The following is a 17740-nucleotide window of genomic DNA, read 5'->3' on the forward strand; positions in this document are numbered from 1 at the left end:
TAAGGCATGCGGATCTGGCTGAAAAGCCCATGAGAGTATTTCAGGCATGGAAAGCCAAGACACTCTGGCAAAAAAAAAAAAAAAAAAAAAAAAAAAAAAAAATGACCCAAATGAAAGATCTCTACGAGTGAGATCTCAGTGGAAAGAATGGGTCATCAGAGAAGGAAGTACCTTTCTCTGAAGGGAGGAGAGAACTTCCACTTTGACCATGGCCTTGTCTAAATATGATCAGAGTCGGTGAACTCAAAAGATTCCATAGCCTTGGCAACTCATGAAAAGAGCCTAGGGTGATAAGTCAACAACAGGAGTCACTGTGCACTTACTCCTCATGTAGGATCTCTGTCCTTAAGTTGCTGTACATTGTGATTTAATGCTATCACTAGTACTCAAACAGTATTTTTCACTTTGTGTTTCTATGTGGGTGCAAACTGTTGAAATCTTTACTTAATATATGCTAAACTGATCTTCTGTATATAAAAAAAATTGAAAATGAATCTTGATGTGAATGGAAGGGGAGAGGGAGCAGGAAAGGGGAGGGTTGGGGGTGGGAGGGAAGTTATGGGCAGAGAAGCCATTGTAATCCATAAGCTGTACTTTGGAAATTTATATTCATTAAATAAATGTTAAAAAAATCAAATTCTGAAATCTTAAAAAAAAACAATAAAGGGCAGGCAAGGATGTCTTGGGCTAAAGGAGATAGACTAGAGGCTGGGTCCAGCTTTTCCATTATGGGGGCTCAGTTTCATGGTTACACAGCCAGTGAATAACAGAGTTTAGCTTGAAATTTGAGGTTCTTAGTATATTCATTGGATCTTTTTTATTATTCTAAAAACTCTGAGTATGCTCCATTGTTTTCTAGAGAAAAAAATAATAAAGTAGTTGAGGTAAGCAATAAATAAGCATGGCTCACAACCCAGCTTAATTTGTTGTGAAAACTGAGTTCATGGAGACCTCTGATTATATTAAGAGATATAGGAAGCTGTTTGTGCTAAGGGCATATCAGATATTCAGTTAGTGGAGGAATTTAGGGATTTCATCCTGACATAAATGCCATATCCTGAAAGCATGAGAACTGGGTTAGGAAGAATGGATTGAGTGAGTTTTAAGGGCAGAGGAAGTAGGACTACTTAGAATATGGGTATAAGTATGGACTTTGGAATCACCATGACTAGCATAACTGGGTAAAATTTTAAAATTTTTAAATTTCAAATTCTGTGTGCCTAAAGTTGAGATAATACTTACCTGATAGAGTTATGACCATCTTTGGAAGATGGTTGTGTTAGGATATATTCTAATTATTCCACATCTGTGAATTGATGTGTCCCTACACAATGCTGTGAAGCAAATGCCATTATCTGTATTTGACCATCAAAAAGATCAGACACAAAAGGAAGAGTTTCTAATTGAAATAGTAAAATTGTTTCTTTTTTCTTCTTTGTTTTTATGAAGGCAAATTAGTTCTAGAATCTATAACTTTCACTATCATCTTTCACTAGAGCATATTTTAAGGCTATTTTCAGAGAATATCAAAAAAGTTAGCTTATTTTAATACTAATAAGTGATAACTATTATCATTATTACCATAAAATTAATAACAATAAATGAGAATGAGAAGAAAGAAAGAGAAGGAGGAACAAGGGAATAGATGATAATAACTAAAGAACTTTTATAAGGTCAAGATGGAAAATGATAAACCGTACTGCAAACTATTCTGAAAAATCTCTGTGGGTTAGTACAAAACAGAAAATTTCTTATTCACCTTATCTGTCTACTAGGAGTCAACAAAGGAATATGGAGAAAGTCTGCTCATCGTAGGCTCGCAAGCATCCTGGATAGCAGAGGCACTAAGGGAAGGAGTGTGGCAAAGCAAGTACTGCTGCTAACTGATAATATAAGTGACATCCACTTGCATGGAATTGCCCATGCCAAGTCACAAGTCACACCTAATTTCAGGGTATGTAGAGAAATACCAAGATGGCCTATATTCAGAAGAAGAAGACATTTATTTTCATAAGCATTTTAATGATCTCTTTAGTTAGTTAGTAAGGGAGCAAGAAATCAAGTCTGGGCTGTCTGGGTTGAATTTTAAGCTAAATTTCTAGGCTGGATTTTGTAACCATCTGTATCACAAATGTGTTGGATTAAAGCAAGGTAACTTGTTATTTCACATCTCTTACGTCAGCAATCCATGGGGGCGCAGCTGGGTTGACTGATCAGGATCTCACAAAGCTGAAATCACAGGGTCTGCAGAGCTGGGCTCTTCCGCCTAAGAGGAGAAAAATCTGTCTTCAGGCTCATTCATGTTGTTGAGAGAATTGTTGATTTTAACTTCAGGTGGTAGAGCCCCATTTCCTTCTTGGATCTCAAATCATGGCCTCTCATTGCTCAATTCATCTCAAACTTTGAGTTTCTCTGGTTTCTCTTTCTGCAACCAAGACAAATTCTCTGTGTTTCAAAGAGTTGAGGGCCCACTAGATAACCTCTGTAACTGAAGTCCCCTGTGCTCTGTAACAGGATCTAATCATGCAAATGATAACACATCATATCCCCAAGGTTGGGGTGCTTTAGTCTACTGGAATACTGTAACAGAATATCAAAAACGAGGTTTTTATAAACAACAGAAATTTACATTTCATATGTCTGGAGGATAGGCTCAAAGTCGGGTGAGAGAGCCTCACTTCTCATGATGGGGCCTTGCCATTCTGCTTTTACGTGGTGACTCACTCTGTTCATCTCTTTTATCGAGGCTCTAATACAAACAGGAAGGCTCTGTCCTTATGATCTAATACCATCCCCAAGGCCACATTCTTAATATCATAATCCCGGGGCTTAGAATTTCATTATATGAGTTTCAGGGTGTCACAAGCTTTCCGTCTGTAGCGTGGGGTTAAAATGGAATACCTCTGGTGGGCCATTCCAGGAAATCTGACTGCCACAACACAGCTTTGACCTATCAGTACCTGGATTGCTTTCCAAGGCAAATATTCCCTTCACTGCATGCAAAAATCACAGCCTAGTATAGAAGTTCATCTTTCAGTTTAATTTTGAGAAGACACTTTCACTATCTGGAGTGGAGTCTGAATCAAATACCTTACTGTTGCCTTTTCTTCCACATAGCAGAAATGGAAACTAACTGTATTAGTTTTCTGTTTCTACTGAAGCAAATTGCTGCCAACATGATCCAAATGTGTTGTCCTATAGCTCTATAGGTAAGAAATAAGTCATAAGCATCACTGGACTAAAATCAAGGTGTTAAAATCTGTACAGTCCTTTACCATGATTTTTGGAGAACCTAATTCTTATCTTTTCTCGATTCTGGAGGCTGAAGCTGTTCACACCCTTTGGTGAATGGTGCCCTTTTTCCACCATCAAAACCTAGATCAACATGTCTAGGCTTTTTTTTTTTTTTTTTTTTTTTTTTTTTTTTTTTTTTTTTTGACAGGCAGAGTGGACAGTGAGAGAGAGAGACAGAGAAAAAGGTCTTCCTTTGCCTTTGGTTCACCCTCCAATGGCCACCGCGGCCGGCGCACTGCGGCCGGCGCACCATGGCCGGCGCACCGCGCTCATCCAAAGGCAGGAGCCAGGTGCTTCTCCTGGTCTCCCATGGGGTGCAGGGCCCAAGCACTTGGGCCATCCTCTACTGCACTCCTGGGCCACAGCAGAGAGCTGGCCTGGAAGAGGGGCAACTGGGACAGAATCCGGCGCCCCAACCAGGATGAGAACCCGGTGTACTGGTGCCGCAGGCGGAGGATTAGCCTAGTGAGCCATGGTGCTGGCTCTAGGCTTTCTAACATTGAATCTCTCTGACCCCTCATTTGTAATTTTCAGTCTGTTTAACTGAATATTCTTAAAAATTTTTTAAATATTGATCATTTTTAGGGATTCTGAAATTAGATTTGATCAATACAAATATTCCAGGACAACCTACTGATATCAAGATCCATATCCTCAATCTCATCTACAGAATGTATTTTGTGATATAAGATAATATATGTACAGATTAAAGAGATTGGGGAATAGAAAACTTTATGGGTCATTTTTGTGCCTACCACCCTGAAATTGGAAAAAATATAATGGGAATGTATTCTAAAGATTCTTGCATTTCTCAGCTAAACTAAGGAATTCCAGAAGAAGTTTGAATTGTAAACTCAAGGACAGCTGCACTCTCTCCCCCATAAATTTCTTTTCCTCTTTTTTTTTTTTTGAACATGTGTCTATTTTTCTCTCACAGAAACAACCTTTATTAAAAAAATTCTAGTTCATATCACGGAAAGTAGCTGTTCTATGTCTCCTGATTTTTAGGATATTATATAAGCTACTAACATAAATTCTCTTGACTGTTTCTCAAATCATTTTTTCAAAAGAACTAATAGCTGGGGTCTCACCACTGGTCACATAAACAAATTGAAATAATGCAGGATTATGTGGCTAAAATGTGGCTTCCAGAGGTTAAACTGCAGGATGCAAGGAGGACTGTTCATAGATAGAGAATTTTGGTTTGTTCATAAGAAAGAGCTGTCCATTTAATGTTCATTTGATTTTCATTGTTATGTGTTCCCACTGGAACTGTGGCATTTCCCACTGACACAATGAGATGATAAGTGGCCAGAGGATGAAAATGTCTTCAAGTATCATTCAGTTAACATGATCCACATGTGAAAAATGACACTGTGTGTGCAATTCAGTGATTCATCAAAAATGATCTTGATGATTTCAAAACGTGAAAGAATTCAGACCAAATACCACTTAATGGATGACTGAAAGTTTTGTGTGCACAGAGAAGCAGAAAAGCCAGACATATGTGGGATTTTATATCTGGATATGTAGACATTGTTAGAGCAGCAGTACTTTCCAGTGAAATATCATGAAGTAGTCTACAAATATTGTGTTTGTATTGAACACAGGTCATCAAAGGAATTGAATACTGACCAAAATACCATCCCAGATCTCCACACAATATATATATATATATATATATATATATGTATGGTTTGTATGTTGGCCAAACACAGATAATGGCACTTGCTTCATAGAAATGTATGGGAACAAAATGTATTTATAAGTAAAATATTTATAAACATCCCAACATAGCAATCTTTCACTAAAAGTTTATTTGTATATAGAAAGGTAAAAGATTTCATGTATTTAAATATACAGTTTTAAGAACATAATGATACTTCCCACCCTATCCTCCAGCCCTCCCTCACTCAGCCTCATCCCCCCTCCTCCTTCCTTTCTTATTTTTGTAATTACATGCTTTCAATTTATTTTATAGTCACAAGCTTAATCTTCCGCAAAATAAAGGATTCAATGAGTAGTATGTAGAAAAATCACTGATCCTTGGGAGTGTAGACAAGGGCTATAAATGATAATCAAATCTCAAAATATCATTTTCACTCATATATATTGTATTTATTATACTCTGTCTATTAATTACCACAAATCAGAGAAAACATTTGAAACTTGTCTTTTTGTGTCTAACTTATTTCAGTAAGTATAATGGCCTCCAGCTGCATCCATTTTATTGCAAAAGGATTTCAAAAAAAGTCACTATTAATATGGTGCAGTATCTCCTCAAGATGACTCTGTCAAGTAAATATTATCTTTGCTCATCCTTTATGTGAGGATGAAATGCCTGAAATCCCTTCACTAATCTAATATCTGATATAGCCTCAGCACAATCACCGCCCTAGTCTGCTAACTCTTAATACTATCTGAGTTCTCCATGAACTCAATTATCGTATCAAATTTATTTGGGGTGTGAATTATGTGTTTATTTAGGGCTGTTTGAAACTGCTATTTTATTGTTCTTCTTCCAGAAACAATGGGATATTTACAGACTAATTAGAATAAATATAAATATGCAATGAAGAATTAGGCACCCCAATTTCCATGCTACATCCTGCCACTGGCCATGTGACCATGGACCCTAATTTCCTCATCCAACCTTGGCACACCTACATCCCGTATTGGAGTGCCTGGGATTGATTTTTGCCTCTACTTCTTATCCAGCTCCTTGATATTACACATGGGAGGCGGTAGATGATGGTTGGGTTGGGTTCCTGTCACCCACATGGGAAACCTGGATGGAGTTCCTGTATCTTGGCTAGCTTTGGCCTAGTCCAGCTCCAAATATTGCACACATTGGGGAGTTAAGCAGATGGATAATCAATCTCTCTCTCTCTCTTGCTCTCGCTCTAGCTCTCACTCTCTCTCTCCTTTCTGCCCTCCCTCCCTTTCTGTCATTCAACATTTTGAATAAGGAAATAAATGAAACTTAAAAAATTAAGTGTGGCTATGATTGCATATTGTTTGAAGATACCAAGAGTCATTAAATTATATACTTTAAATAAGTTCATTTATAGTATGTGGATTTTGTCTCACGAAGTTATATATTTTTAAAACATTTGTATTACAACTTTTCAGATGCTCAATATTCATATATTTAAAAATTATAAAAATTACAAAGACCTGGACATATAATTCTTTTTTATATTTATATTTTATTTTATTTAATGAACATAAATTTCCAAAGTACAGCTTATGGATTACAATAGCTTCCCCCCCATAACTTCCCTCCCACCCACAACACTCCCCTCTCCCACTCCCTCTCCCCTTCCATTCACATCAAGATTCATTTTCAATTCTCTTTATATACAGAAGATCAATTTAGCATATATTAAGTAAAGATTTCAACAGTTTGCACCCACACAGAAACACAAAGTGTAAAATACTGTTTGAGTACTAGTTATAGCATTAATTAAACACCTAAGAGTAACTGTGTATGAATTACAGAGTTCAACCAATAGTTTTAAGTAGAACATAAAAAATACTAAAAGGGTAAAGTATTAAGTTCTTTCTTTTTCTTTTTCTTTTTTTTGTTTGTTATATAGTTGTTTTTTTTATTTAATAAATGTGAATTTACAAAGTGCAACTTTGTATTGTTGTGGCTTCCCCCCCACCTCCCTCCCTACCGAGGCCCTCCCCTCTCCCACACCCTCTCCCATCCCACCCTTCATCGAGTTTCATTTTCAATTACCTTCATATACTGAAGATCAACTTAGTATATACTGAGCAAGGATTTCAACAGGCTGCACTCACACTACCGAACCAGGTATAGGGTATTGTTCGACTAGTAGTGTTGTTTTTAAGTTTCATAGTAGAACACATTAAGGACAGAGATCCTACGTGGGGAGCATATACCCAGTGACTCCTGTTGTTGATTTAACAATTGGCACTCTTATTTATGACGTCAGCTATCACCCGAGACTCTTGCTATGAGCTGTCTAGGCTATGGAAGCCCCTTGAGTTCACCGACTCCGAACTTGTTTAGTCAAGGCCATATCACAGTGGAGGTTCCTTCCTCCCTTCAGAGAAAGGCGCCTTTCTCCATGATGGCCTGTTCCTTCTGCTGGGGTCTTGTTCACTAGGATCTTTCATTTAGATTGTTTTTTGCCACCGTGTCATGGCTTCTGGACATGTAATTCTAACACCAAGATGTATGTTTATATATTATATGTACTTTCTGGCCCTTAAATTATTTTCTGTTATTCCATATTCAAAGTGATCCAACCGATGTTCTTGCCAAAGGAAAATTAGAAACATTAAATTAGAAGCCAGTGAGAGACAATGACATTAATAAAATAAAAATGAAAATTGATCAGTTCACAGTATAAAAATAACTTCACAAATAAACTATATAATTAGGGATAATTTATGTATCGACAAACAAAAGGCCAATCTACAGGAACTGGTATTTATGAAGAAGCCAACCCTACTCAGGGTGGTTGTCGCTCCCCCTCTTCGTGGAGGAACGACACTAAACCCTGCACTGTTCTTTTGTCTGCTCGGCCCTCCCCGGGTTTGCTGCTGGTTCTTCCCGGGTTGGCTACCGACACTTCCACCTCCGTGGAAGGGCGGTTCCCCCTGCCACTTTCCCCACTTCCACGGGGGAGCGGCACACCGCTGGCCAGCTCTCTCGGGGGCTGCACAGGTGTTCCTTCAAATAGATGTTCCTGGTGCATGTTGTCTCTCTCCTCCTTTATAGTCCTCTTCCGCCAATCCCAACTCTGCTACCCACACACCGAGTACGCTGCTCTCCTGCAATCAGGAGCAGGTCCTGCTGTTTATTGGTTGAACTGGAGGCAGCTGAGTAGAAGCTGTTTCCTCCTCTCCCAGCGCCGTATTGTGGGAGAGCAGATGCATAGAATAAGTCTTAATTCCAGCAACAGTCTAATCTGAGTTGCTCCCCACAGGTGGTTTTATCATAGACAAACATTTTATGTCTAATAGCACAAGAAAACCTAAATGTTTCTAAATAATTTGAAACCATAATGATTCATTTCAAACACATGTAACATCTAAGTTTGAAACATCAGCATTTGTGATACATATTTTATAAATTGCAACCCTCTCTACCTATCCATGGAAGATTGGTTTCAGGACTCCCCCTCAGACACCGAAATCTGCAAGTGCTTGAGACTCTTATATAAAATAGTGTACTTTTGACATGTAACCTGTACACATACTCTAGCATACTTCAAGTTATCTCTACATGCTTAAAATATCTAATATAATGTGAATATTATGCAGAGTTGCCATAATTATAGTGTTTAGGAAATAATAAGAAGCAAAACATCTGTATATATTCAACACAGAAGCAATTTTCTAAAAAGTATTTTCAATCTATTCAGTGGAATGCACAGCTATGTGACACACACAAGAGAAGGAAGGCTAATTATCTTTCCCCAATAATTCTAAATTAAGAAGATATGAAGCTTTGATAATTCTTTATGACTAATAAGATTGACCAATTAGGAATGTCTTCTTTATATCACTCATATATATCCAGTGTAGGGGTCACCAATTCTTAGTATGTTTGTATGCAAATGTTTGTTTGTATGTATACCTGTATCCCATATACAACCCTGTTAGATTGTTGGACCCCTACTATGGAGTTAAATGCTAGTCTCTGACGTCTTCATAATCCAAATTGAATGACGAATACAGGGAATATGGATTCCCCAAGCGTGCTTTCGTCCACCTTGTATAAAGTGACATCTAGCACCTGATGATTGTTCCTCATACATTTCTTGATTTCCTGTCTAGTTTATCTTTCTCCTAAACAAGCTTTCCCAGTCAGTAACTAATGGCTTATTCAGTATACAAAGTTTATTGCTTATTTCTGAATGCTCCCCATTTAAATTACAAGCATTTGTAACCAGTGAAAGTAATAGGTAAAGAGAGAGCAAAGAGTGCCTGGGATGTTGTTCCTACATGCATGACCGCAGTCTGGTTTAAGGTCTCCATGTGTTTGACTGGGAAGAGAAGGACCTAGTATTTCAGTGATAGAGACTGAGTATTACATTTTTAAGTGTCCAATATTTTCAAATTAAGTTTTATCTTAATTTAAGAATTAATTTGCACTTGCGGAGTTCTTCTCACTGTCTCAATTTGTATGATTTATCACTGTGTGGCTATGGGTTGGATGCAGTAGTCTGTGAATATTTCTGACCTAATAGCAAGGGGATTTCAAAAATTGTGCCAGACATTGGTTTGTCGATTTGGTTGTAAATACATATTAACATTGCCTGCTTTAGAGATAGCATGCTAAGTGGTCAACACTAATAAATATTTCCTTTTTTACATCCATGTGTTGTGAACATGTTTTTCCCTCTTTTAACTATCTTGTATTACACAATGTAACTATTTAAATATAGTTAATTTCTTGTGATTTTGAATAAAAATCTCATAAAATTTTAAAAAACCGAACAATACAAACTAAAATTGTGCTATATATATATATATATATATATATATATATAAAGCCTGTATTATCTAAGTCAAATTATCAGTATTATCATTAGGTGAACAGCATCCCTCAAGATCAACAGTATTTTAGGAATGATGTATCTGTCAACTGAATCTCTAAACACTAAATTTCTTTCTAAAGTTGTGCTGATTCTTTGAAAGAAGGACCGAGTGTTTTCTTTTCTCATAAGGAAGGTGAACTTCCATGAATTAACTGTTGTACTTGGGCTCCAGCTGGTGCACTGGAGTATTAAATCATGGTGTCTGTGCCCACATGTTTGTAGGGACTGAGAGATGGAATGTCTGTAAGAATTTACCAAGTGTGGGGTGGAAATTGTGATAAAGTGGGCTAAGACACAGCTTGGAAGCCCATGTCTATTAACAGAGTGCCAGATCAACTCCTGGCTACCACACTCCTGGTCCAGCTTCCAGATAATGGGCACAGGAGTCAAGAGATGATGATTCAAGAGCTTGGGTCCCTGCTACCTACATAAGAAACCTGGATGGAGCTCCAGGCTTTGGTCTAGTCCAGTCATGGCTGTTACAGACACTTGCAAAATGAAACACTGGATTGAAGATTCCTCTTGGTCTGTTTCTCTCTATGGTTCTCTGCCTTCCAGGTAGATGAAATCAAATAAACAAATAAATATTTGGAAAAAGTTTACATGTGTTTACTGAATTCTATTACTCTCTCCAAAAACTGCATACATATGTGAATATGTACATAAGGCTACTCTTTTAAAAAAATAAGCAAAATCAACACACCATTGGCAAAACTAACCAAAAGAAAAAAAAAAAAGGAGAGAGAAGACCCAAATATAAAAAAATCAGAGATACAAAAGGAAATTTAACAACAGACACCACAGAAATAAAAAGCATAATCAGAAATTACTATGAAGTACTGTATGCCATCAAACCAGGAAACCTAGAAGAAATGGATAGATTCCTGGAAACATACAACCTACCTAAATTGAGCCATGAAGACACAGAAAACCTAAACAAATCCAAAACCAAGACAAAAATTGAATCAGTAATAAAGAGCCTCCCAACAAAGAAAAGCCCAGGACCTAATGGCTTCACTGCTGAATTCTACTAGACATTTAAAAAACTGCAATTCTTCTCAAGCTATTCAAAACAATTGAAAGAGAAAGAATCATACCAAATTATTTCTATGAAGCCAGCATCACCTTAATTCCTAAACCTGAAAGAGATGCGACAGAGAAAGAAAACTACAGACAAATTTCCCTGATGAAAATAGACACAAAAATCTTCAATAAAATACTAGCCAATCAAATCCAACAACACATCAGAAAGATTATTCACCCGGTCCAAATGGAATTTATCCCTGGTATGTAGGGATGGTTCAACATTCACAAATTCAATGTGATACATCGCATTAACAAATTGAAGAACAGAAGTCATATGATTAATAGATACAGAGAAGGCATTTGATAAAATACAATACCATCTCATGATGAAAACTTTAAGCAAATTGGGTATAGAAAGAACATTGCTCAACACAATCAAGGCAATTTATGACAAACCAATGGCCAGCATCCTATTGAATGGGGAAAAGTTAGAAGCATTCCCACTGAGATCCAGAAGCAGACAAGGATGCCCACTCTCACCATTGCTATTCATTATAGTCCTGGAAGTTTTAACCAGAGCCATTAGGTAAGAAAAAGAAATCAAAGGGATACAGATTGAGAAGGAGGAAGTCAAGCTATCCCTATTTGCAGATGACATGATCCTATGTATAGGGGATCCAGAAGATTTCACTAAAAGAGTAGTGGAACTCATAGAATAGTTTGATAAAGTAACAGGATTTAAAATCAACACACAAAAATCAACAGCCTTTGTGCACACAAATAATGCCATAGCTGAGAAAGAACTTCTAAGATCAATCCTATTCACAGTAGCTACAAAAAAAACCAAATACCTTGGAATAAATTTAACCAAAGATGTCAAAGAATTCTGCAATAAGAATTATAAAATATTTTTAAAAAAAAGAAAAAGAAGAAGATACAAAAAATGGAAAAATCCTCCATGTTCATAGATTGGAAGAATCTATGGTATCCAAATGTCCATACTACCAAATGCAATTTAAAGATTCAATGAGATATCAATCAAAATACCAAGGACATTCTTCTCAGATATAGAAAAAATCATGCTGAAATTTATATGGAAACACAGGAGACCCCAAATAGCTAAAACCATCTTATATAACAAACAAAGCCAGAGGCATCACAATACCAGATTTCAAGACATACTATAGGGCAGTTATAATTAAAACAACCTGGTACTGGTACAAAAACAAATGGACAGATCAATGAAACAAAATAGAAACACCAGAATTCAACCAGAGCATATCTACAACCAACTTATCTTTGACAAAGGAGCTAAAATCAACCCCTGGAGCAAGGACAATCTTTTCAACAAATGGTGCTGGGAAAACTGGATCTCCACATGCAGAACAGAAGTATGGAGTAAGACCTTACCTTATATCTTACACAAAAAAAACACTCAAAGTGGATCTACAGACTGATACCATCAAATTATTAGAGAACACTGGGGAAACACTGCGAGACATTGGCACAGGAAAAGAGTTCTTGGAAAAGACCCCAGAGGCACAAGCAATCAAAGCCAAAATTCACAACATCAAATTGAGCAGCTTCTGTACTGCAAAAGAAACACTCAGGAAAGTGAAGAGGCAACCAACCGACAATATGGGAGACATTATTTGCAAACTATACAGCTGCTAAAGGATTAATAACCAGATTATAAATAGAGATCAAGAAACTCAACAACAAAACAAACAACCCAGTTAACAAATGGGCCAAGGACTTAAACAGGTATTTTTCAAAAGAGAAAATCCAAACAGCCAACAGACACATGAAAATATGCTCAGGATCAATAGCTGTCAGAGAAATGCAAATCAAAACCACAATGAGGTTTAACCTCACTTCTGTTAGAATGGCTTTCATACAGAAATCAACAAACAACAAATGCTGGCAAGGATGTGGGGAAAAATACACTTTAACCCACTGCAGGTAGAAATCTAAGTTGGTAAAGCCACTATGAAAAACAGTATGGAGATACCTCAGAAACTGGAATATAGACCTACTATGTGGCCCAGACACCCCACTCCTTGGAATTTACCCAAGGAAACAAAGTCAACATATGAAAGAGCTACCTGTACCTCCATGTTTATTGCAGTTCAATCCACAATAGCAAAGACATGGAATCAAGTCAAATGCCTTTCAACTGAAGACCAGATAAAGAAATTATGGGATATGTACACCATGGCATACTACACAGTGGTTAAAAAAAAATGAAATCTGGTCATTTGCAACAAAATGGACGAAACTGGAAAACATCCTACTTAGTGAAATAAGTGAGTCCCAAAGTGACAAATTCGTATGTTCTTCCTGACCTGTGATAACTATTAGGGCACCTAAAAGAGAATCTGTAAAATTGAATTTGGCAATTTGAGAAGCAGTGACCTTGAGCAGCCCTTGTCTTGACTGTTGAGGAACAGGTTTTTTTTTTTTTTAATACTATTTGTTGAACTCTTTACTTAACATAGAGATAATCATATGTGTATACAGTTAATTGAAAATAGATCTTACTAAAATACTATTGAGAATAAGAGAGGGAAGAGGAAAGTGGGTGGGAGTGAGGTTGGGAGGGCAGGCACAGTGGAAAAATCACCATGTTTCTAAAGCTGTAAGTATGGAATGTATGAAACTTGTAACTGTAAAGCTATATAGCTCAGCATACATTCCTACAGACTTACTTCTTAGGGTACAGTTTAAAACTTGCCATAGGGTGCCAAATCCCCATAAGTGGGGGTGGGGGTGGTGAAAGCATTTTAAGTGTTAAAGTGATCATAGGGATAGGAGTAAGTGTTAAAGTAATCACACACATAGGATTAACTGTTTGGTAAAAAAAAAATAGAATAAAAAGTCATGAACACTCCAACATGGGAAGCAGTCCACATAGCCGACTCACAAAAAGACAATCACTTAAAGTAGCACTCTGACCTCAGAATCAGCCCTCAAGGTATTCTGGTCTGGCTGAAAAATCCAGAAGAGCATTTCAGGCATGGAAAGCCAAGAAACTGGGAAAAAATGTGTCCTGCATGAAGTACCTCTGTGGGTGAGATCCCAGTGGAAAGAAGTGATCATCAAAGAAGCATGTACTTTTCTCTGAAAGGAGGAGAGAACTTCCACTTTGCTTATGACCTTGTCTACATACTGAAGGAATTTGTGGACTCAAAAGACTTCCATAGCCTTGGCACCTCATGTCAAGAGCCTTGGGTGATCACTGATGTCATACATGAGTGTTAATTGTGAAATTCACAACCGGAGTCACTGTGCACTAACTTCCCATGCAGGACCTCTGTCCTCAAAGAGTTGTATTATGAGAGCTAAGAGTAAAACTTGTTCTCAAAGATTTACTTCATTTTATTATATTAAGTAGAGGATATTCTTACCTCTCATAAGTTTTAGATAAGCCTCAGGGCCCACTGCCATTGCTTGTTTCCTTAGGAGCTTAATCAGTTAATGATAGAACTTGTTCTCAAAGAAAATAAAAGGTATATTATCCCAAAAATTAAAAGAGAAACAAGAAAGGAAGTAGGAGAAAGGGTGGGAGTGAGGGAAGGAGGGACGAAGGGGTGGAAAGTGTCATTATGTTCTTAAAACTGTATATATGAGGTACATGAAATTTGTTCCATTTATATAAATTTAAAAATTTAATGAAAAAGAAAAGTATACAGATGTTCTATTAAGTAAAAAAGCAAAAACAGACTTTCAAAAAAAAGTGGAACTTATAATTGTATTTCTGCCACCATGGGAAGCAGAACCTCCTCCCAACCGTTTACTTGACAGAATAAGTACCTGGAACATCTTATATGATGAGACAAAGGTAGAGTATATCCCATGTTTTAAAACAACTGCTTATATATCAGCTTTATTTCTATGAAATCAGACCCTAAGATGGCCTCTGATTATCCTTGCTTCTGGTATCAACACCAGAAGGGATTGAATAACCCTTTCCCTCTGAGGACAAAAAGGGACTGTGCCTTGTTCCTAACTCAAGGAATATAGAGAAAATGACAAGATATCACTCAGTCATTTGACTATTTCACATTGTATGGCAATGGTTATGAGATTTCACCACGTAATTACATTATATGAAACATAGTAACTGGGCTGACACTATGGTGCAGTGGGTTAAAGCCCTTGCCTGAAGCGCCAGCATCCCATATGGGCGCCGGTTCTAGTCCCGGCAGCTCCTCTTCCCTTCCAGCTCTCTGCTATGGCCTGAGATAGCAGTAGAAGATAGTCCAAGTCCTTGGCCTGCACCTGTGGGGGCAACCTGGAGAAGCTCCTGGCTCCTGGCTTCTGATCGTCACAGCTCTGGCTGGTGTCACCATCTGGGGAGTGAATCAGCAGATGGAAGACCTCTCTCTGTCTCTACCTTTCTCTGTAATTCTGTATTCAAATAAATAAAATAAATCTTAAAAAAAACATATGAATCTATGCAGACCTGCACTATTTTTTCTTTTGCTGTCCTGATGGTCTTGACGAATTTAGCTGCCATATTGTGAGCTGCCTCTGGAGATAACCACATAGCAGAGAACTGCAGTGATCCACGGGAAATAAACAGCAAACCCTGGGTACCTCAGCCCAATACTCATAGGTAGGCCAAGTGTGCCAATAACAAAAATTGAGTTTAGAAATGGATCCATCCTCAGTTAAGCTTTCAGATGAGAATGCAGCCTTTGCAAACACCTTGACTGCAGCCACACAGAGCAACCAGTCAGTCATGCTCAGACTCCTGTTCCACAGTAACTGTGACATAATCCATATGCATTGCTTGGAGCTACTATGTGTGTAGTAATTTAAAATATAGCTTCCTAGATTAAATGTAAATGGACAGCAAATGGTGTGGATGTAACACATTGACAGTGTAGATAGTTTTTTGTTATTATTTACTATATTTTTCTTTTGCTTGAAAATACAAGGGCAGGCATTGTGGTACTGTCTATAATACTAGCATCCCATATGAGCACAAGTTCAAGTCCCTGTTGCTCCACTTCTGATCCAGCTCCCTGCTACTGTTCCTGGGAAGGCAGCAGAGGATCGCCAAAGTGCCTGGGATGCTGCCACCTATGTGGAATATCTGCATTGAGCTCTTGGCTCCTGGCTTCAGCTTGGCTCAGCCCTAGCTGTTGTGGCCATCTGGGAAATAAACCAGTAAACCAGTGAATGGAAGATCTCTCTCTCTCTCTCTCTCTCTCTCTCTCTCTCTCTCTTTCAGTGTAACTGCCTTCCAAATAAAATAAGTGAATCTTTTCTTCTTTTTTTTTTTAAAAAAAAAGAATACAATGAGGCGCAAAATGTTAAATAGATATAAGATCATTATTTCATGAGAAGCTTGAACTGTATTAACAATTTCCACAGTAAACTTTGTGGGTGTGGGTATGGGTGTGAGTGTGCACTGTGTTCACATATATGCATGCACAACAAAATGTTTCTGCCTCGCTTATGGCTTCCATGATGGCTAAACAAGAGAACCAGTATCTTTATAGATAGTTACCCAGGTTACAAGTCTTCCTATATTATTTTTTATTTCTTTATATTTCTGATCTCTTATAATATGTGGATATGGCAAAGATTATTCCCACTTTACAGATGACGGAACATTTATATGAAATGATGCAGAGTGAAAACAGATGTAATTTATATGGTAAGTAAATGACATTTCTCAGATAATAGCATAATCAATCCTCCAAGTAACCCTTTATGGCATGATTTCTTATCCCTGTTGATTCTTCTTCTTGTAATTATTATTATTAAGCAGTTTTAAGTGATTCAACCAATCTCTCTTAGTGTGTGGCAGAGTAGAAAGATATGCTGTTTTCTGTATTAACTTGATGGGATCATGGGATGTCCGGACATGTAGCTGAGCATTATTCTGGGTGTGTCTATGAGTATGATACCAGATGAGAGGAACACTTGAATTTTTAGACTGAATAAAACAGACTGACTTCCCTAATGTGGCTGCACTTCATCAAATCAGCTGAAGATGTGAATGGAGCAAAAACACTGACCCTCCCAGGATAAAGAAGGGATTCTTCTTTTCTGACTATCTCGTGCTGAGTTATCAATTCCTCTCTGTGTTTTGACTTGAACTTACCATCAACTCTTCATGAATCTCAAGTTGGCTGACTTTTAGCAAAGTACATATCAGCTTCTGACTCCTCTTGAAATTCTACAGCCCTGTAGAACATATCTTGCAGAGATAGTGCATTTCAACCTGCTTTCTGCATCTTTTCTGGTAAGAATGACAAGCATATTATTTCATTTATTTTATGTAGAAAGAAAACTGTAGCTTAAGCCAGCTTCCCAAGGCAATGGTGTATTTCTAGCAAGGTTTAAATGGAGATACAACTAATCTGGGATACTAGAATTCTGGCCTCATCACTTCCTCAATGATCAATTCTGAGAAGCTGGTCCTTTCCAGCTAACACACTCGTGAAAGTCACTTCTGAGTATTTTCAAAATGTTTAAAATCCCAGATAGCCTGCAGACACCACTATTGATCATGTCTTTCTGAAATACAGATGATGATAGTGTATACTTCATACTGGTCAAGAGGTAATGTTACTTTCCATCTCTTGCTTAGTTTGCTTTGTGCTTGGGCCCCTGTGCCTGCATGGGAGAGCAGGAGGAGGCGCCTGGCTCCTGGCTTCAGATTGGCTCAGCGCTGGCCGTGGCAGCCATTTGGGGGGGTGAGCCGGTGGAGGGAGGACCTTTCTCTCTGTCTCTCTCTCTCTCACTGTCTAACTCTGCCTATCAAATAAAAAAAAAAAAAAGAAATTGGGAATAATGATGGGGTTAAGATAAACCAAATTCCCTTT

This window comes from Oryctolagus cuniculus, chromosome 18 (assembly GCF_051225735.1).
Source record: "Oryctolagus cuniculus isolate XC-2025 breed Fujian yellow rabbit chromosome 18, ASM5122573v1, whole genome shotgun sequence".
NCBI classification, from domain to species: Eukaryota; Metazoa; Chordata; class Mammalia; order Lagomorpha; family Leporidae; genus Oryctolagus; species Oryctolagus cuniculus.